Raw genomic sequence first — 21,865 nt, 5'->3', positions numbered from 1 at the left:
CAATCTTTCCGGTTCTGTTTCTTCATCTGTAAACTGGGGTAATAGTGTCACACCCTGTGAGTTGGTCTATCCAAATAACAAACAAACACAACCACGCACACAGAAAAACAACCCCTATAATAGTTCTCCCAACACATATCAACCGTAAACAGTTCATTATTCATTCACCCATTTATTTATTCAACAAATGCTTTTGCAACCAAGGCACTGTGCCTTGTGCTAAGCACTGCAACAAGTATACAACTGCATAAAAATGAAGGTGCAAAAATTCTAGTTCAAGTCCTTAATAAATGGTAGATGAATCATAAACCAAAGCATGGAAATAAAGAATGACTTTCAGTTGGTTCTCCAGCTACTATTGTGATCCTCAAATATTGTTTTGGTGCACAGTTTTTGAGCAAAACAGTGCCATTTTCTTTATAATGGACAGAAGGCCCTCCTTTTTAGGAGCTTATATTTTGATGGGAAATAGAGGCAGAGATCCTTGGGTCTTACACAAATCAAATACATAAGTGATGGATCGCATGTACTGAGCACAGTGATGTGGGGAATCAAGAGAGTAGACTCTGGATAAAATCAGCAGAGTTTCTCATTATTCACAGATGATCTTTTAGGAAAGGTGGGATATCTGGGGGATATCTGGAGGTCAGCTGAAAATAGAACCAAGTTTTCATTGATTTTCATACATACCTGCAGATAAATAACTAATGATTATGAGGTTAACAAGTTTGATACTGTTCCATTGAACAAACCTTTCGTGCCTCATTATTTTGGAGTGTGTTGTAAATCTGACAACACGGGTGAGAAGTTTATTTGCAACTGTCATATCAGATAGGCCTAGAGAAAACACAACTTGTTTGATTTTACTTATTAACTCTGACTACAGAATACAGTAACTGGAAGAAGTGCCTTCCTTTTTCTTACATAACAATTAGGGGTTACTATATTTCTGAGCAAAATGCATATTAGAAAACCATGTTGAGGTTGAGAGTGGAGAGAGTCAGTGGCTGGGGTAAGAAACGCTCTGGACAGAAGTGTGTGTCTGTGGGTCTGCGTGTGTGTTGGTTGGGGGCGAGGAGGGCTGCATTGTTTCATTTTTCACATCTGTCTGTTTAGCTTCTCCTGTTTCAAGAACTTTGGATTTTTACAGTCAATTTAGGAGACACTGTGTCTTCAAGCATTTATAATCCTAAAAGAGTAGGGAGGGGGAAGGGAGGAGAAGACAAGCTCACATCAGGGCAGGAAGGCTCAGACCCATCCAGCCCTTCGGTTTGGGGCTCTCTTCGCAGTTGCTGCAATCCGAGGAAATCTTTCCATCTCAGGGTGGCTGCTCTGGTCAATAAAGTCATAGGAGACTCTTTGCTAGATCATCATTGCTAGATTATTTAATTGCTAGATTATCGTCTAGCATTGGAACCCAGGTACAATGCATGGCAGACCAGCTGATCATCACCTCAATGCACGGCCTCTCTCAGAAACCCGCAGCCTGGGCTGGGCCCTCAGGGGGAAGACCTGATGAGAAATCTCTTCAGAGCCTACCCAGTTTCTCTCTGTTTCTCTGTCTTTTTTTCTCTCTCATTGTTCCTATCTCTGTTATCTTTTGTCTTTCTTCCAGCTCTCTTTATTTTCCTTTTCGCTCAAATCCTTTACAAAGTGTGCTTTAATTCAACACGCTTTGGAATAAAATCATAAACATTAGTTTGCTAAATAAAACACTGCACACAAACACATGAAATATTTTCTGTTTGTTAAAACCAAATAAGAGAATTTAAACAGCTCTCCGGAATGTAGAAATCTGGGGCAGATTGTCTGTTTGGATTGGTGATCCTCAATCCAGAATTTCCTCATGTCTGGATTGTGGGCAAAAAAAGAAAATGTATGTGGGAAACCCATATGTGGATCTTTGAGTCTGTGGAGAGTACAGAGAAGTGAATGGGAGTAGGAGGAGGTCCTCATTTTATTCAGGTCCAGGGAACAGATTTAAGCTTCTGTTTGGTGACTGAGGATCTTAAAGGGCTCAAGGTGAGTGTTTGTAGGTCATGCTGCAGCCCCATGAGGTCAGGGACAGTTGTGTACTCCTCTTCACGGTGCATCTTCCCTCACCTACCTCCCAGCCCCCAGGACACAGACCCTAGTGCTCATAAATGTCTATAGAATGAAAGAATCCAGGAAAGAATCCAGGTGTTGGGTCAGAAGTTGTAAGAGAATGGGTTGAATATATTCTGATTCCCCAAGTTGTTTATCTATTTATTTTCTTATTCCTCTCTATCCGTGATGTTAGTTTTTTCCTTGTTATGGTCTCTTTTCAACAGGGAAGGGCAAAAAACACAGTTTCGGTTACTAGAGGACTTCAGTAAATGAGCCATCACCTGTCTGCCCATGAACCAAGTTGGTGGGAAGCCAGGTCTTCCGTCCAAGGAGAGTTTGTGATGCCTTAGACTCCAGAGTATCCTTTCCACAAGGATATAAACACACTCTTAGTTCACTATCCTTCTGGTGAGGAAGACAGCTGAATGGTTGGACCACTTGAAACCATGTGGTGATATCTGGAGAGCACATTTCTTTCTTTTTTTTTTTTTTTCAGCATGAAATATTGTTCTTTTGGGAAATGCACCTTCTCCTTAATCCTGGAACATTTTTAATGTTCTGTTACGGTGTCAGGAACGATGTGCTGGGAGAGGAAACACCCTGAGCTGAACTTGATCCTTAGGCCTGTGGGTGAGATATTGTAGCAACAAATAGTTCCTTCACTCTGTGCCTCAGTTTCTCCATTTTTCAGATTGAGAGATTTTTCTTACTTTACATGTCAAATTGGTAAAGAGGAACTGCGATGTTTTATTGCAAATTGGAAGAAATGAAGATTTCAAACCAAACTAAAAAGGTTTCTTTGTGGAATCACTGCAGGGGGAATATCCACTGAATGCAGCCATGGAATCCAAGAACCTATTAACAATTAAGAATCAGAAAAGATCGTGGATTGACCATATACTCTGTGACATGCCCTGTCCTAAGTGGATTATATACAGTATTTCATTTAATGTTCATAGTAATACTGAGACAGAGGTTTTACGTCTATTGCTTTAGTATAGACAAAGAACTTAAGACCAAGAGGAGATAACTAAGTTTTGAAGTGATGAGTCCCCATGTCAGAGCTCCTTAGCCTATGGCTTCCCAGTCACAAGGCTGGAGCCCTGGAGTGATTTGTGAGGATACCCTTGGTGTCAGGTAAATCCCAGGTTGGCTAATGTTTGGGCAGGAGGATGAAGGTATGTATGTATCTTCCCTGACCTCCAACGTGTATTATGGGCCCATCCTGTGTGGTTCCACAGGGTTCTCTAGACATCCCACCCTCCAACCCACTGCTCTGTGTGGGATTTCTGCTAACTCGTTTCTGCACTAAGCTGGGAGCTCCTTGAGGTTGAGAGCTCTATCTTGTTCACTATGTTTCTGCAGAACATAGTACTACACAGAGCCCGGTAGTGAAGATGCTAATCATAAGGTTTGTGGAATGAATGAAGGTGGGCATCCATACATGTAATCACACAAACGGGTAATTCCTATAGTAGTTAGGGTTGCTTGGGGTAGAAGGGCAAACAACTAACCCTGTGCCTAGGGTAAGGGCCAACAGATGGCTGAATGGATGTGTGGATGGCTACACGCATGGATGGAAGGGGGAGATAGTACAATAGAAGAGAATGCTTCTGTCCTGGGCACTAGGAAATTTATGAAATACGTTCTGAAATGTTGCTGTGACTCATCCTATCCTTCCCAGCCTCCTATCCCTGAGATGCCCAAACTATTCAGCATGAATTTTTTCTTGCTGCTCTCAAACACTTCCAGGACCTCTGTGGGCCTCATGAGGAACCTGCTTGCCCACAACTTCTTTCTCACATGCTGTGTATATAGATTCTATTACTGTATCAGACCACTTAGGGGATGCCGACCATTCTGGGCTGAGGTTTTCAAGTAGGAGAATTCTAGGACTGGAGATGGGGCAGTGGGGTTTGATAGAATGGTATTAAACAAGGTTAGGGTCCATGTTACTTCCATTCCAGTGCTGGACACAGACTTAGCCAGGTGCTATGGGGGCCCCAGGTGCAGGGGGCCGTGGAAACTACTGTAAGGGCGTGGAGTGCACCACCCAGCCTGTTGAAGGAGGATGGGAGTGAAACCAGCAGATGTGCTCAAGGTTCTGTTTTCAGTTCCCCAAAAGATCTTCTTGACCAAAGCGGTGTGACCGTTGCTATGACAGTTGCTATCTTGGTCCTTGGGGCTCTCCTTTGTAAGATGTCATTACTTTTTTTGGTCTTCTCAGGCCAGTCACCATGAAACTCAGTAAGAACCAGTCTGGGTTTGGGGGGGTCTGGGCATGGTTTTGGGGCCTCAGCGCTGTGATGGTGAAAAACATTGGGGTGCTAAGAGGGACGTTTGGTTAATGAGTTATTTTTCCAAACTAGACCAACATACCTAGTTGTCTTAGGCTTGGCTGACTCTCAATTTTTGCTGAGGGTCATGAATTCCTCCCCCGAGAAGTCTGCAATTAGCTCATTGTTACCTTTAGTAAAAACAAAACAGGTAGAAAGAACACTGGCTTCGAATCTCAATTCTGTCTCTAAGTGACCAGGCTATGCCATGCTTTTTGGTCTCCTCACCTGTTAATGAGAGATTTGATTTCTAAGCTCCTCTCACTCTAGGATTCAATGACTCTTTGCCCCTGAAAATGGCAAGTGTGAATAGTGGTTATTAAGGGATTGTGTTTTAGAGTTTGGGCTCTTGATCAGGCTGCCTGAGTCTGAAAACTGATTTTGGTATTTACTGATTGTGTGACTTGGACACAATGTTTACTCTAAGTCTTAGTTTCCTTATAATACAAACTACCCATGGGTTGTTGGAGGATTCAGTGACGTAATCTCTGTCAGTGCTGAGACATTAGTATCCATTACTCTATCATAGAGTACAAACCTGTTACCACTCAGCATGTGTTGAGCCACCAACAGTATTACAGAAGGTCTTCTCTGTGTATTCTTTGTTTCCTACCTTGACCGTCAACATTTTGTTACAGTGTCATAGATTGGAGGCAGCTCCTCGTTTGCTCTGTGAGCCCCTGATGAAATAAAAACTTGTATACTTTCTTGAAAAGGACTCATAGAGAGAGAAGATCCTTATTCACCATCCAGTCAAACGCTTTTGTTAGTATTAGAGGAGTTGATTGAGGACTAACTGGTGCGATTATAAACCAATAACATTGAAAACCTACAGAGAACCTGCCACGTGCAAAACTATGAGAAAGACATGGTGGTTTGGGCTTGGTAACCGTAGTTGAAGTCATGGTTCTACCTCACATGAGCTCTGTAATACTAAGCACTTGACATAACATTCTTAGTCTCAGTTTCCTCATCCATGAGGCAAGGTTAATAAGTCATCAGTGCCCATGGACACCCCCTTCTCTTCTGTTACTGGGTTAGCTGTCTGTGTTCCTAGATAAGGGCAACACCTCCACTTGTGCTCCCCCTTTCCCACCTCACCTTCTCAAGGACTTGCTCCAGTAGTTCTCCCTTCTCTCTCCTACAGCACCAGATCTTCTTTCTCTACTAGATGATTCTCATAAACATTTGTCAGGAAGGAAGAAATTTTCCTCTACCCTTCTAGATTCTTCTGGCTGGTCTGAGATTTAAATTGACCTGAGACAGATTAACAGGAGAAAAACACAGTTTAATAACCTGCCTAAGTGGGAGAGACCCAGAAAAACTGAGCAACTCGCCAAAATGGCTGAAACCGTCACCTTAATTACCATCTTCAGCTAAAGACGAAAGAGGATGTTGGGGGTAGTGGCTTGGGGTTTGAAAGGGGAGGAAGGCAATTCACATGGTGATGGAAAAGTAAATGTTGGGTGAATAAATATTTGCTGGGCCAGGCAGAGATAATGGGACATGGAGTGCACTCTGATCTCTGAGAGTTTCCCCACCACACGCAGCCCATATTCTTTGTAGACATGTCTGGTGATAGCTCTACTCTGGGAACAGGCCCTCAATCTAAATTTTTTTAGGCAGTTAGGGGGAAGGTCAACATTTCTTCCTGAGTCTTTTGAGCCTTAATTGTTTTCAGCTCAAAATAATCCACATGCCAAAGAGACATTTTGGGGTGGCAAGTTTTGCTCCCCGACACATTCAAAAATGCTGTCATTTCTCTTCTCTTTCCAGATACTGCCTCACTTCTCTCCTTCCCTTTTCCAACTCTTTCCTTGAAAGAATTGTTCATACCCACTGTCTCCAATTTCTTTCCTCCGATTTTCTTTTGAATCCATTCAGATCAGCCTTTTGCCTGCCATTCTATAGAAACTGCTCTTATCTATTCACCAATGACCCCCTATGTCACTCAATCCAATGGTCCATTTTCATTCCAATTGACAACTGATCAATTTTCCCTCTTTGGAACATCTCTTCTCTTGGATTCCAGGACAACACTACTCTCCTGAGTTTCCTTCTTCTCTGACCAGTCCTTTTCAGTCTTCTTTTCTGGTTCCTCCTCATCTCACTAATCACTTAATGTTGGAGTGGCTCCCAGTTCAGTGCTTGGATTTCTCTATCCATGCTCACTAGCTAGGTACCCTCTCACATTCTTTTTGCAATCTGATGGCTTTTAACACCATCTGCATGGTGCTGACACTACATTTATGTCTCTAGTACTGACCTCTCTCTTCTGAATTCCCGGTTCTTATATTCAGCTGTCTACCTGCCATGTTTGCTTGGTTGTCTAATAGCCATCTCAGATTTAACATGTCCAAAATAGAGCTGCTAAATCATCAATAATCAAGGCAATGTCTATTGGTATCAGGATAGACAAATAGGCCATGGAATGGGAAAGAAAGCATAGAAATAGACCCTATTTTATGGGGTCAATTTTTTTCAACAAATATGCCAAAGTAATCCAACAAAGGAAAGGAAAGTCTTTAAAAATAAATGGTGCTGGAACAACTGGATATTATGTGAAAAAAAATGTATGTTGACTCCTATGCCTCATACTATATGCAAAATTAATTCCAGATGGGTCAAGATTGAGCTCCTGTCTTTTCTCCCAGACCTGCACATTCTGTAAGCTTTCTTATTTCATTAGAGCAACTCTATCCTTCTAATTCCTTAAGCAAAAAACCCTGGATGCACCCTTGTTTCCTCTGTCTTTCCCCACATCCACACTGTCAGCATGTCCTATTAGTCCTACTTTCAAAGCAGCACCATCTCTTGCTTGGGTTATTCTAGTAGACTCCTAACTAGGGCTCCTACTGCCACATCTGCCCTCATCCACCTCTGACAGGTTTATTCTCATCAGAGCACCCAGGGACATCCTGTTGCGTATAAGCCAGGTGAAATTATTCTTCTGCTCAAAATCCATCCACATTCATCTCACTTGGAGTAAAAAAATTCTTCCTGTGACCCCTGAGAGCCTGCAGGACCTGCCCTTCCCCCCTGTAACTCTGTGCAGTGAACACTCTGGGTACACATCTACTTCAGGACTTTTCAATCATTGCTGTTCCTGCTGCCTAGAATGATCTTATCCACTTATCATGATTCACTTCCTCACTTCATTTAGGTCTTTACCTAAATGTTACCTTCTCAGTGACAACATTCCTGATGACTTGTCTGAATTTATAAATCTACTTTAACAATTCCTGCCCTCTTTCTCTTTAATACATATCATTAAGATAATACATTTTTATGTGTTAATCTTTTTTATTATTTATCTCTCCAACTAGACTATAAGTTTCACGAGGGCAGAGAATTTTACCTGTGCTGTATCTCTATCATCTAAAACAGTGCTGGGCATATTTTAAGCATTCAATCAATACTTACAGAATGAAAGAATGAGAAAAGGAGGTCTGTCAAGGAAAACTTGGAGGGCCCTGCACTGACATGCCCCCACGGACAGCAGGGTTGGTACCTTTCTCCTGGGCAGAGATAGCATCTCAGCACACTTTGAAGCTTACCACGCATGAAACAGCCATCATTCCTGAGTAAAAAGAGGTCCACATCCATGACACAGAGCTGGGCATCAACTATTTGGGAATAAAAATAACTGGACATCTTGGAAGCAGCATGTGGATTGTATATACACTAAGGCACAGTAAGAAGACTTAAAACTTCCTGGTAGTTGGGAGTGGGTTTAGAATAATAATAAATATTTAGTGTCATGAGGTTGGGGTAGTCCAACTACTAACCCACCACTTCCACCCACCACTCCTATGGGCCACCCACACCATCCCAAGTACTCTTGGGCACGTCAGTTCCCCTCTGGGCCCTCTTCGCATGATCTTAAGACAAAGAGCTAGATTGGGGACCTTGGAGTCCTTTTCCAGCTCTAATGTCTGTATGTATACCAGAGTGGCTTCAAAAATGGGCCGTAGCTTTCTATTAACTTTTTTCTAAGAAGAAGACTTTTCCAGAATTAACCATGTATCTTAATTAATTAATTAATTAACCATGTAGCTTAGATTTGGTGCTAACACATTCCCACAGGTCCTAAAGCAAGTTGACACTTGAATATATTATTTTGGAGAAAGGGAAGGAAGAAGAGAAGATGAGTCAATAAATAGTAATAAAAAAAGATCAGGAAATGGCAGAGGGAGAGAAAGAAATTGGGGAGGGAAAGGGAGATAGAGGAGGAGGAAGAAGCAGCAAAAGCTGATTGATGGAGAATAAGAAATGAAAGAGGAAAGGGGAAGGGGAAGTGGAGATAGATGTTTATCTGTTTGTCTTTTTACACTGTGCCTCGTTCAAGAACTGACAATTCCAAGGTCTAACTCTTCCACTGTGTCCCCAGCCTAACAAGTCTCTTTGTTCTTTCTTGAGACCCCGGACCCCAGGGATCTCAGGTGCCTGCCAGGCCTCTTCATCTTCCCATAGAAGGTGCCACAGGTCCACAGACTATTGGTCATTTCCCATTTCCCTAAACCATTCTCCTATCTGGTGCTGTTGCTTCATGGTGCTGGTGTAACCTTCTTGTGCATCACTTGACTGTCCTATTAGACAGTAAGAGCATTAATGGTTTACTGAGGCTGACTTGTCAGTACAGATGGAAGTTTGTTGAGAACCGAACTCTCATCTCTGTCATCCCCATTATATTAGTTTGTTTGGGCTGCTGTAACAAAGTACCACCAACTGGGTGGCTTAAAACAGCAGAAATTTATTCTCTTTCAGTTCTGGAGGCCAGAAGCCTGAAATTAGAGTGGTTCTTCCTTGAAGCTCTGAAGCAGAAGCCACCCCATGTCTCTTTCCTAGCTTTGGTGGCTCCCCAATGATCCTTGACATAAATTAGCTTGCAACTGCGTCACTCCAATCTCTGCCTTCATCACCACATGGCTTTTTCCCTGTGTGTCTCTGTACCTCTAATCTTCCTCTCCATAGAAGGACACCAGGCATTAGATTTAGGGCCCACCTTAATCTAAAATGACCTCCTTTTTCTTTTTTTTTTGCATTTTATTTTATTATTTTTTAAAATTGGGGCATAGTTTCTTTACAATGTGGTGTTAGTTTCTGCTGTACAGCGAAGTGAATCAGCTATATGTATATATACATCCCCTCTTTTTTGGATTTCCTTCCCACTTAGGTCACCACAGAGCACTGAGTAGAGTTCCCTGTGCTATGCAGCAGGTTCTCATTAGTTATCTGTTTTATACATAGTAGTGTATATACGCCAATCCCAATCTCCCAATTCATCCCAATTACCTCATTTTTTAAACCTTTTTTTAAAACCTTTCATTTATTTATTTATTGGCTGCGCAGCCTGCGGGATCTCAGTTCCCTGAACAGGGATCGAACCTGCACTCCCTGTTGTGGAAGTGCAGAGCCTTAACCACTGGACCACCAGGGAAGTCCTTAAAACTTTTTATTTTGAAAAAATTATAGATTAACAGGAAGTTGCAAAGATAGAACAGAGAGGTCTGGTGTGCCTTTCACTCAGTTTCCCCTGATGGTTACTTCTTAACATGATTACAGCACAATATCAAACCCAGCAATGTGACATTGGTACAATGTGTGTGTATCATTTTATGTCATTTTATCACGTGTCTAGATGTATGGAACCACCACTGCAGTCCAGAAACAGGATTATTCCCTTACCACCAAGATCTCCCTTTATAGTCACATTCAGTCTTTTTCCCCCCCACCATCCCTCACCCCTGGCAACCAGTAATCTATTCTCCATCTCTACAATTTTGTCATTTCAAGAATGTTATGTAGGGGACTTCCCTGGCAGTCCAGTGGTCTTCGGCGCAGCCAAGAAAAAAGAAAGAAAAAAAGAACGTTATGGAAAAAGAATCATGTACTATATTACTCAGCCATAGAAAGGAACGAAATTGGGTCATTTGTAGAGACATGGATGGACCTAGAGACTGTCATACAGAGTCAAGTAAGTCAGAAAGAGAAAAACAAATATTGTATATTAACACATATATGTGGAATCTAGAAAAATGTTACAGATGAACTGGTTTGCAAAGCAGAAATAGAGACACAGATGTAGAGAACAAATGTATGGACACCAAGGGGGAAAAGTGGGGATGGGGGGTGGGATGAATTGGGAGACTGGGATTGACATATATACACTAATATGTATAAAATAGATAACTAATAAGAACCTGCTGTATAGCACAGGGAACTCCACTTCGCTGTACAGTAGAAACTAACACAACATTGTAAAACAACTATACCCCAATTAAAAAAAAAAAAAAAAGAATCATGTACTATGTGACCTGTTGAGACTGGCTTTTTTTCACTCAGTATATAGTACACTTCAGAATCATCCAAGTTGTTGCATGTATCAGTACTTTGTTCCTTTCTTTTTTTTAAAGGAATTCTTTTATTTTTTTATTATTTATTTATTTATTTATTATTTATTTTTGGCTGTGTTGGGTCTTCGTTTCTGTGCGAGGGCTTTCTCTAGTTGCGGCAAGCAGGGGCCACTCTTCATCGCGGTGCGCGGGCCTCTCACTATCGCGGCCTCTCTTGTTGCGGAGCACAGGCTCCAGACGCGCAGGCTCAGTACTTGTGGCTCACGGGCCCAGTTGCTCCGCGGCATGTGGGATCTTCCCAGACCAGGGCTCGAACCCATGTCCCCTGCATTGGCAGGCGGATTCTCAACCACTGCGCCACCAGGGAAGCCCACTTTGTTCCTTTTTATTGCTACATGGCATCCATGACATGGATGTATCACAATTTGTTCAGCCTATTGAGAAACATGTTGAGGGATCTACTGAGTCACCTTTTGAGTCACCTATTGAGGGCCATGTTGGTTGTTTCCAGTTTTTAGTTATACATACAAACCTGTTATGAAAACTAGGTACAGGTTTTTGTGTGGACGTACTTTTTCATTTTGGGGGGATAAATGCCCTGGAATGCAATTGCTGGTGTATTTTGTTTAGTTTTTTAAGAAGCTGACAAACAATTTTCTAGAGTGTTGCCTGAGGCATATTACTTTTCTACCAGCAATGTATGAAAGATCCAGTTCACTGCATCTTCACCAGCATTTCAGTACTTACATCTGCAAGAACCCTATTCCGAAATGAAGTCACATTTATAGGGAATGGGAATTTGAGCGTATCTTTTTGAGGGACACAATTCAACCCATAACACCTGTCTTCACTTCTTTGGGTCATGGTGGGTCTGGTTTCAGAGTTTTGCTTTATGAGAAGACCCTTGCTTGGGATCAGATGTGCCATTGATTGTTGAGTTTTGCCACCAGAGATGAATGAGAAAGTTTATGTCATTTGAAGGGACATTACTGAGTCTTTCTGAACTCTACTCAGGCCTCCAAAATTTCAAAGACGTGATAATAATGAATATTCTCAAGAGGTACAACGTCGGTGTTGTCCTTCTATCCACTTTTTTCCATGAGTGTTCTTTCCCACTTGCTCCAGGACTGACAAAGGAAAGGAAAAAAGAGAAGAAAAATTGGATTATAAATTTATTGAGGGAAAGGACACCATTTTAGTTACTTCTGTACCTCTTTCAGGGTATAGGCTAAGAAAGGTGCTCAGTAAATGTTTGGATGGATGAGCAAGTGAGAGGGGAAGGGCTGGGGTGCACCCACAGAAGTGGGGGAGGAGAGTCAAAGTTGGTTTTATATGTGCCCCTCTTGCCCCCCGCTTCCCAAACACATATCCTTTCATACATGGGATCCCAATACCTGGACCAGGTTAATTCCATCCTTTGCCCATTGTTGAAGGTCTGTTCCATTCCATTTCTATGTATGTATGCTCCTGGTTAGTCAGATAGAGGAGGAGTCCCTGGGAAGGTAGCATTTGACCCTCTATTCTGTGCAGCATTGTAAGTACTAGAAGGCAGAATTGTATAGGTGTCAAGAGAGCAGAATTAGGGGACTTCCCTGGTGGTCCAACGATTAAGACTCCTCACCCTCGATGCAGGGGGCATGGGTTTGATCCCTGGTCAGGGAACTAGATCCCACATGCTGCAACTAAAAAATCCCTCGTGCCGCAACTAAAGATCCCGCATGCCGCAACTAAGACCCAGCGCAGCCAAGTGAATAAGTATTTAAAAAAAAAAAAAAAAAGAGAGAGAAAGCAGAATTAGGCAGGTAAGGGATTTGATTCCTGGACCACCACTTACCAGCTGTGTGGCCTTGACCTATTACTTATGCCTCTTAGCCTCTCTTATGTGTAAATTGAGTATATTTCTTTATGTGAACTTATCTTGAAGTAAAATGTATATACAGAGATGTGCACAGATCATAATTTTACAGCTCGGTAAAGTTTCACAAAGTGGCACACATCGCATTACCAAAACTTCATAAGCCCCTTCTTGTCTCCTTCTAGGCATTACCTCACCTCACCCCCCAGCCAAAAGTAATCCCTATCTCAATTTCTAGTTGTATTTTTCCTGGTTTTGAACTTTATATAGATGATAATATTTAGGACATGTCTTTTGTGCTTGGTTTCTTTTGCTTATGTCGTGTTTATGAGATTCATCATTGTTGTTGGGTACAGTTGTAGTTTATTAGTTCTCATGTTGAATAGTATTCCAATGTGCAAACATGCTACAATTTAATGACCCATTCTCCTGTTGGTGGACATTTGGATTGTTTCCAGTTTTTGGCTTTTATTAATGAAGCTACTCTGAAAAATTCTTGCATGAGTTTTTTTGGTGGACAGGGACACAGTCATTCAGGTGTAGGATTGCTGGGTTATAGAGTATGAATATCTCTCAGCTTTAAAGAACCTGACTCACATTTTAATGAACGCTTTTAACCATGTAACGTAGTGAGAATTAAATTATGTTGTGGAAAACAATCAGCATGGTCTTTGGCAGATAGGAGGCCCTCAATACATATTGTATGTAAAATGTAATGAAGGCATCATGTTCCCTTAAGTTGAAGTGCCATAACGGACTTGAACATTTCCTATTGCTTGTTCACTTACGTTGTTTTCATTGTTTTGTTATTTTACATAGTGTTGCAATGGATGACTCTCTTTCCAGCTGTTCCCTTCTTTTGATAGATTTGCTTTTGGTAAATTAGATTCGGCTGGATCAAAGAATATGTGATAGTAAGAACCGTCACCCTTAAAAGGACTCTGAGGGCCTACTGAAGAGGGGAATCAAAGAAGCAAGCATCTCAATCCCAATAAAGTAGATAACTAATAAGAACCTACTGTATGGCACAGGGAACAGTACTCAATACTCTGTAATGACCTATATGGGAGTAGAATCTAAAATAGAGTGGATATATGTATATGTACAACTGAATCACTTTGCTGTACCCCTGAAACTAACACAACATTGTAAATTAACTATATTTCAATTAAAAAAAAAAAGGGGGCTTCCCTGGTGGCGCAGTGGTTGAGAATCTGCCTGCCAATGCAGGGGACACGGGTTTGAGACCTGGTCCGGGAAGATCCCACATGCCACAGAGCAACTAAGCCCGTGCGCCACAACTACTGAGCCCGCGCACCACAACTACTGTGCACCTAGAGCCCATGCTCCGCAACAAGAGAAGCCACCGCAATGAGAAGCCCACTTGCCGCAACTAGAGAAAGCCTGTGTGCAGCAATGAAGACCCAATACAGCCAAATATAAAATAAATTAAATAAATTAATTAAAAAAAAAAAAAAAAGAAGAAGCAGCAAGCCTCTCATACCATGGCCCAGGAGAGGGCTGGGAAGAAAGGTGGCTTATGGGTTTTATGGAAGAGTGTCTTATAGAGGACAGTATGGTAGGGTAGAATGGAGGATGATGATTTTTATAAATGATGGTGTAGTTTTTAGCAACTCAATATTTAGTTCCTTAGAACTGCTGGCAGCAGTCCCCAACCTTTTTGGCACCAGGGACCGGGTGGAAGACAATTTTTTCACAGGGTGGGGGGAGGTGGTGGGAGGGGTTGGTGATGGTTCAGGTGGTAATGCAGGCGATGGGGAGCTGCAGACGAAGCTTCTCTCACTTGCCTGCCACTCACCTCCTGCCATGCAACCCACTGGGGACCCCTGCCTTGGAAGATAAACTGGGTCATTAGAAAAACAATGTTTTGTTCCTTTTTATGGCTGAGTAATATTCCATTGTATATATGTGCCACATGTTCTTTATCCATTTGTCTGTTGATGGACACTTAGGTTGCTTCCATGTCCTGGCTATTGTAAATAGAGGTGCAATGAACATTGTGGTACGTGACTCTTTTTGAATTATGGTTTTCTCAGGGTATATGCCCAGTAGTGGGATTACTGGGTCGTATGGTAGTTCTATTTTTAGTTTTTTAAGGAACCTCCATACTGTTCTCTATAGTGGCTGTATCAATTTACATTCCCACCAACAGTGCAAGACGGTTCCCTTTTCTCCACACCCTCTCCAGCATTTATTGTGTGTAGATTTTTTGATGATGGCCATTCTGACCGGTGTGAGATGATATCTCATTGCAGTTTAGTTTTGATTTGCATTTCTCTAATGATTAATGATGTTGAGCATTCTTTCATGTGTCTGTTGGCAATCTGTACATCTTCGTGAGGTGGATGGACCTAGAGACTGTCATACAGAGTGAAGTAAGTCAGAAAGAGAAAAACAAATACCGTATGCTAACACATATATATGGAATCTAAAAAAAAAAGGTCATGAAGAACCTAGGGGCAAGACGGGAATAAAGATGCAGACCTACTAGAGAATGGACTTGAGGATACGGGGAGGGGGAAGGCTAAGCTGGGACAAAGTGAGAGAGTGGCATGGACATATATACACTCCCAAACGTAAAATAGACAGCTAGTGGGAAGCAGCCGAGTAGTACAGGGAGATCAGCTCGGTGCTTTGTGACCACCTAGAGGGGTGGGATAGGGAGGGTAGGAGAGAGGGAGATGCAAGAAGGAGGAGATATGGGGACATATGTATATGTATAACTGATTCACTTTGTTATAAAGCAGAAACTAACACACCATTGTAAAGCAATTATACTCCAATAAACATGTTAAAAAAAAAGAAAATAAAATAAAACAATGTTTAAAAGGCTTAAATCAGGAAGGAGAGAGAAATCACAGGTGCAAAGATTCACTTTATTTATTCATTTTCCCCCCAACATTTGCATGATTAAAGCCAAAGAGGGGGAGGAGGATGAGGTGGGGAGATGGGCTGGAGGATTGCAATAGGGAAAAGGGCCTGAGGCCTGAGGAGGCGAGGGAGGGGGCTGGGACCCAGCACAGGTGATGCACGAGCCTGCAGGCCTCTCGCTCTAACATTCGTTCTTATTGAAGCTCTTGACCAGGGCGGAGGCCAGGGACTGGTGACTGACCTCGCAGGTGTAGAGACTATGGCTTTGGTACTGGGAACTGGGCAGCGTCAGGGTGCTGCTGAGGCTGTATGTGCTGTCCTTGCTGTCCTGCTCAGTGAAACTCTCCTGGATGTTGCTGTCCTGGACAACTCCATCCACTTTCCAGCTGACTTTGATATTTTTGGGGTAAAAGCCATTCACAAAGCACACGAAAGAGGCAGTTCCAGTCTCTAACTGCTGTTCAGATGGGTGGAAGAGGAAGGCAGATGGCTGGGCATCAGACCCTGAGGAAGGAAGCACAGAGAGTGGTGTTTAAGTAACAGGGAAGTTCTCCACTTGGGTGCATTGTTTGTGGGTGAGCCTGGAACTGTAAGGGACAGACATGCAGAGAGCAGCATGCTTATTCTGCAGCATCCAGGGAGCAACTAGGGAAGCCAGGAAGCATAGTTCTCATCGCCATGATTTGGCGATTTTCCCTATAGCCCCTACCCCTTAAGAAAGTTCTAAATTGCTTTGTTTGAACTCTTTGCAGCCTTTCGAAGCTCTCTGCATGCTCTTCTGACCTTACCTTTCTCTCCTTCATCTGTGTTCTCTGCCTCCTGCAGGGAACCCAGTGCTTCAGGCCAAGAAACAAAACCACTTCATTGGACCCCTCAGAGTTTAGAAGTGAGAACAGGACTTGCACAGATCATTTCCCCTGCGCCTCTCCTAGTTCTGTGCAGTGATATCAGGCTGCCTTTCACTTCCTGGGCTTCCTTTGGGCGTGTTGGGGTCAGACCCACCATGCAGGGTGAGCCCCAAACTCAGTCTGGGCCCGGGTCGGTGGGGGGATCGGCCCCTTCACCCTCTGTGATCAGGCCAGCAACTCACCCACTCCTCGCAAAGGCCTCAGAGGGAGACCTGGGTCCTGGCCTGATGGCTGTCACCATATGGGGCAAGGTTCAGCCAGACCAGGAGGGTCAACTGTAATTTTGGCCACCTGCCCAGGAGGAACTGGCTAGCTTCACTTCTGACCATGAACAGCTGCCAGATGGCCTGCTGGAAACGCCCTTTGTGGGCCTTCAAGCCCTCAGGTGGGAGAGCGTGAGTTAAATAACAAATCAAGAATCTTCTTTTGCTGTGAGAAGTCACAGATAAGTGAAGAGATTTTTATAAAGCTATAAACCTTTATAAAGCTATAAGCCTCCATGTTAACCAAGCAGTTTAATATAAGATACTGAATTTTTAATGTTTTGATACTTTCTTCTCTTCTAACCATCATCACTATTTTTTTGCAGAGAATTTTATAAAATAGCCTTAGTAGCAAAATAATATGAATTCTAGAAAAAAAGGAGAGGAAATATTCTATGAAGATACTCCTATTTGGATCAATTTTTGATAGCTTTAAACTTTCTATCTTGCATTAAACAATTAGCATATTTGATATGGAAACTCTTGTAAGACCTCTTACTAGCTTTCTAATGGAGTTTAAAATTTATTAAAAGATGTTTAAAAGGCCCTAAATACAGTTTTAGAACAGTTTAAAATACTTACATCGTTTAAATAGTTTGAAAAGAGTTTTAAAATGGCCCTAAAATAGTCCTGTCAGGTTGTCACAAACCAAAAATAATCTTTTTCAAGTGTTGCTTTTGAAATTACCTGGCTTAAACAACAATGACAATAACAAATAACTAAACTATTTTAAAGGGTATATAATTAAAATAGCCAGATTAAAAATGTTCTAATCACAGAATGAGGGGATTGGAAAATACATTCTATTAAGTTTTTATCAATGGCATTTATATATGGTTAGATATTTTGTACACCTGAAATATAATCCTACTGAAGCCACTAAATTTCTGAAAATTAAAAACATGTCACAAATTTATCTTATTTTTTGTCAGCGAATATACCTTATGATATTTATTTTGAACTCAGTAAAAATTAATCGATCAAAACCTGAACGGCCAGATTGCTGGCCTTCAGTTATATTTTTGCTGGTGTCGATTTTGCCCTGAAAGAATTTATATATATATATATATATATATATATATATATATATATATATATATATATATGTATGTATGTATATATATATATATATATTTCATTTGGATTGAGCTTTTATGACTTAAATACATTTGATGAGAAGATATTTAAAAAATTACATATCACTGCGAAAAAATAGCTTTAAGTTCTTTATAGTCTTCTACTGGAAATTTTTATTAAGAGGATATAATAATGTGAATTTCATTTCTGGAATCGCTAATAAAAATCAGGTTTCTCCCTGTTTTCCCCATGTTAACTCATGCCCATCACATTTCTGTTCTCTTCCGTTAGCGACATTATTTGTATCACTGTGTCAGGAAAGAGGGCCACAGCACAGCTGAACGGGGCGATCGCGGGGTTGCCGTGGCCTTTGGCGGCATTTAGCGGCCAGGTGCGCCGTCACCAGAGTCCTGGGACCCGGCCGCCAATGTCATTCAATCACGAAAAAAGACCACCAAGAAGTCTACAGACCACCCTAGCTGTGCCACGGCCTCCTCTGCAGTATAAAAACACCAGCAAGTAATAACAAAGAACATACTCAAAATATTTCCTATTTTTCTACATGTCCTTGGGCATCTAAAAAACGCAATTATTTTATTTTCCTTCACTTAAACAAATTACTTCAAAACTGAGCTTTTGGGGACAACCGTCTTTCCTCCATTATGATAAGAGATCATTTCCAGTTTAGTCTAATATAGAAATGTAGTTTTTTAAAAACGAGTAATCTGTTAAGGTATAGAATCTCTATAGAATTTCTAAATATTGACAGTTTAGCACTCATTTTAACCTCTAAAAATGACATCGCTGCTGATTCGCAATTAAGCGGCAACTTTAATACAAATAAATATGCTTTTCTAACTTCTTACTGATTTTGTAGTGCATCCTATTGATTTTTATTCTCATAAAATAATATATCGGATAGAAGAGAGAAAACAGACTAAGAAATACATTTCTCTACTTTTCCGTGTTGTACATACGAGCAAAAATCAATACAATATTTGGCAAATTTCAATGAAAATTAATTCGCTTTAGCTCTTTTAGAGCTGCAAGGATTCCTTTTTCATCGACACTAATTTTTTTTCCCTTTGAGTCATTTGGTGTAGATTAATCTTTTTGTCTACAAATCCAGGTTTGGAGCTGAGTTTAACTTTTGAAACTGATAATAAATCTGAAATGTTCTCATTTACCCATCTCCACAAAACTCATACTTAAGCCTCTAAAAGTCAACACTGGCATTTAGACCCAGACACATTTCAGAAGGTAGTAGAGAAAAATTACTTACGTTTAATCTCCAGACGTGTCCCTTGGCCAAAGGTGATCCTCAGCGTTAACTTAATTACTTTCCCCTCAACAAAAACCTGTTTTTGCTGCTAAAGTCATTTGACTGTCGGATACAGAGAAAATCTGGCCATTTAGATGCCACGTCAACTAACTAGCTCTTTGCTCTTCCGAGACAACCTGATTTTCAGTCCCTTTCTGATCTAATTTTCAGAAGAATCCCATTCTCTTCGAAAGTGACCTCAACTCATATCCCAAGCATGAAAACCCCCAAATTTCACGACTCTATAAGAAAAGGGAGTAGAAAAGTGCACTTACGTTTGATTTCCACCTTGGTCCCCTGGCCGAACGTAAGCCACAGTGAGTGAGCTAACACACCCCCCTGATCAACAACCTCCCTCTGAAGCCACTCACAGAAAAAAGGCTAATTCACAGAAAAATCCAGATTTTTCTTCCCCTTTCTCTCCACAAACCCTACTCTCCTTACAAATTCAACAACTTTTCTGTTTGTTCAGCTTAAAAATCGACTATCTTCTGGTTTTCTGCCTTTTACTTTTGGGTCACCAGGAATGGCTCATTTAACCAAAATGTCACAAATTTGCACAAATGATACAGCAGGATGAAAACCTCACAAATAACTGAGCAAAAATGTACTCATGTTTAATCTCCACTGTGGTCCCTGGGCTGAAAGTGAACCACAGTGATTCCCCTTAACTTCCACTTGCACAAAACCCTACCCTGAAAGGGCAGCAAGCCCCCTTCCCCAATTCAGTTATTTTGGTTTGGAAATCTTAAAAATTAGTCATCAGTTAGCCTCCTGTAGAACAATTTCCCCTCCCCTGTACCTAATCTGGGAATGAAATTTGTTTTATCCCTGACACCTAATGAATGAAAACATGCAAAAGGGAACAAAAAGCAAACCAATTAGACAGAAACGGCAAAGAATCAGTTGAAAAAAACACTTACGTTTGATCTCTATTTTGGTTCCTGAGCCGAAAGTATAGACACAAAGTTTCCTCTTAACCTCGCTCCTGTACAAAAACTGTGTCCCTTCCTGACCATTGAGCAAAGCTCTGTTCAAAACATATGCTTTGCTCCCCAATAAATTTCTGAAACTATCACTCAGACAAGTTATTCTCACCCAATGCCTGACTCTTGTTCTTCATAGAAAACGTGCAATCAATTCCCCAGTTTGATTACGGACTGTAGCTTTGCCCTGGAGGATCTCAGAGTCTGGTTTCAAAGAGTCAGCATACGGATCACTTCAGAGACACAGGGACCATAAGACACAGACAACCGAGAAAGGAAAGTTTAGATTTTACTCACGTTTGATCTCCAGCTTGGTTCCTCCACTGAACGTCCCCCACAGTGGTAGCTATCCACTGTCTCACTGTGCAAAAACCCTTCTCACCTAAGGGGAACAGAGCCCTGGGTCAGCTACTGAAGCTTAACTCCCTTCTCAAGCAGGAGTGGAGGGCCTGCGGCTTCCCTGACAGAGAACGTTTGTCATTCTTAGGTGAGCTCTAAAATCCTAGAAGATGATTTATTTATATCTATGGCCTGATGGTCCCATATTTTAACAGTCTCCCACATCTGGACTGCTGCTTATTTATTTATTAATTTGTTTGTTTATTTTTTGGAAAGTAGGTTGAATATAAATTACAAAGAAAGATAAGCACATTAAAAAAAAAAACCCTGTACTTTTAAGCAATTGAAATATAGTTGATTTACAATGTTGTGCTAGATTCAGGTGTACAGCAAAGTGATTCAGCTATATACACACATACATATACTTTTATATATATATTCTTTTTCACATTCTTTTCCATTATACATTATTACAAGATATTGAATGTAATTCCCTGGGCTATACAGTAGGACCTTGTTGTTTATCCATTTTATGTACAGTAGTGTGTATCTGTTAATCCCAAACTCCTAATTTATCCCTCCCCTGCCTTTCCCCTTTGGTAACCATAAGTTTGTTTTCTACATCTGTGACTCTATTTCTGTTTTATAAATAAGCTCATTTTAAAAAATGCACTTCTTTATACCTTCTCGTGGGGTGGGGGGGCTTTTGCAAATGATAAACCTCATTCAATGTCATTATGAAACTTTTTAGCTTCTTTTGTTAATAATATTAATAAAGAATGTTTTCCTATTTGAACCTCTCCTTTGCCACCATGTTGTTTCAAAAAAGACTAAATGCATATCAAACAAAGGCCCATGTCTTATTTTGAAATCTATTTTGGAATGAAGCTATAGATGGCCTGTGAAACAAAAGCAAAGATCAAAAGAGTAGAAAAGCAGACTTTACTTGGTTGGTTGTCTGTTGTCACAGAATAGGTAGAGCTAGAGGGGTACCCACCATGCCACAATGAGCTGAACCAGGTGCATGCTGTCTTTGGAGCTGCCAGGGAATCATGGCGTGCCTTGGTGTTTCCATAGTAACCGCATCAAGGGCCCTGAAGACCTCATTTTGCTGTGAGTCCAGCTCTACTTATTGCAGTCCTGTTTCCCTCTTAAACTTCCATTCCCACCTTAGCATACATTGCTCCCAGCATCTTCAAGCCCTTACTGTACTTCTGTGACCTCCAGCTTTTACAAAATTCTCCCTCTTCTTGGAGACACTTTTGCTCACCTCCATGAGCTTGTGAACAACAAATTGTCTTTCAAGACTCAACTCAAGAGAGACCTTCTGTTGCGTTATCTCCTAGCAAGTGACTCAACTTTGTAGAGTACAGAGGCAGGTCACTGGGCCTAGAACACCTAGTTGCTCTTATCTGCTGTCAGATTCTTTCTACCCTACTGGATT

General features: G+C 41.3%; 1 gene segment (V, D, J or C); it reads right to left on the bottom strand.

Moving 5' to 3' along the window:
• Positions 1-15,511: 15,511 nt before the first annotated feature.
• Positions 15,512-21,865, bottom strand: part of LOC309612317 (immunoglobulin kappa constant-like) — a 29,372-nt gene continuing 23,018 nt past the window's right edge. Inside the window, exon 2 of the C gene segment in view lies at positions 15,512-16,031.

The sequence above is a fragment of the Balaenoptera borealis genome (assembly GCF_965194805.1).
Source record: "Balaenoptera borealis genome assembly, chromosome: 15".
NCBI classification, from domain to species: Eukaryota; Metazoa; Chordata; class Mammalia; order Artiodactyla; family Balaenopteridae; genus Balaenoptera; species Balaenoptera borealis.
This window is presented reverse-complemented; position numbering and strand designations above follow the sequence as displayed.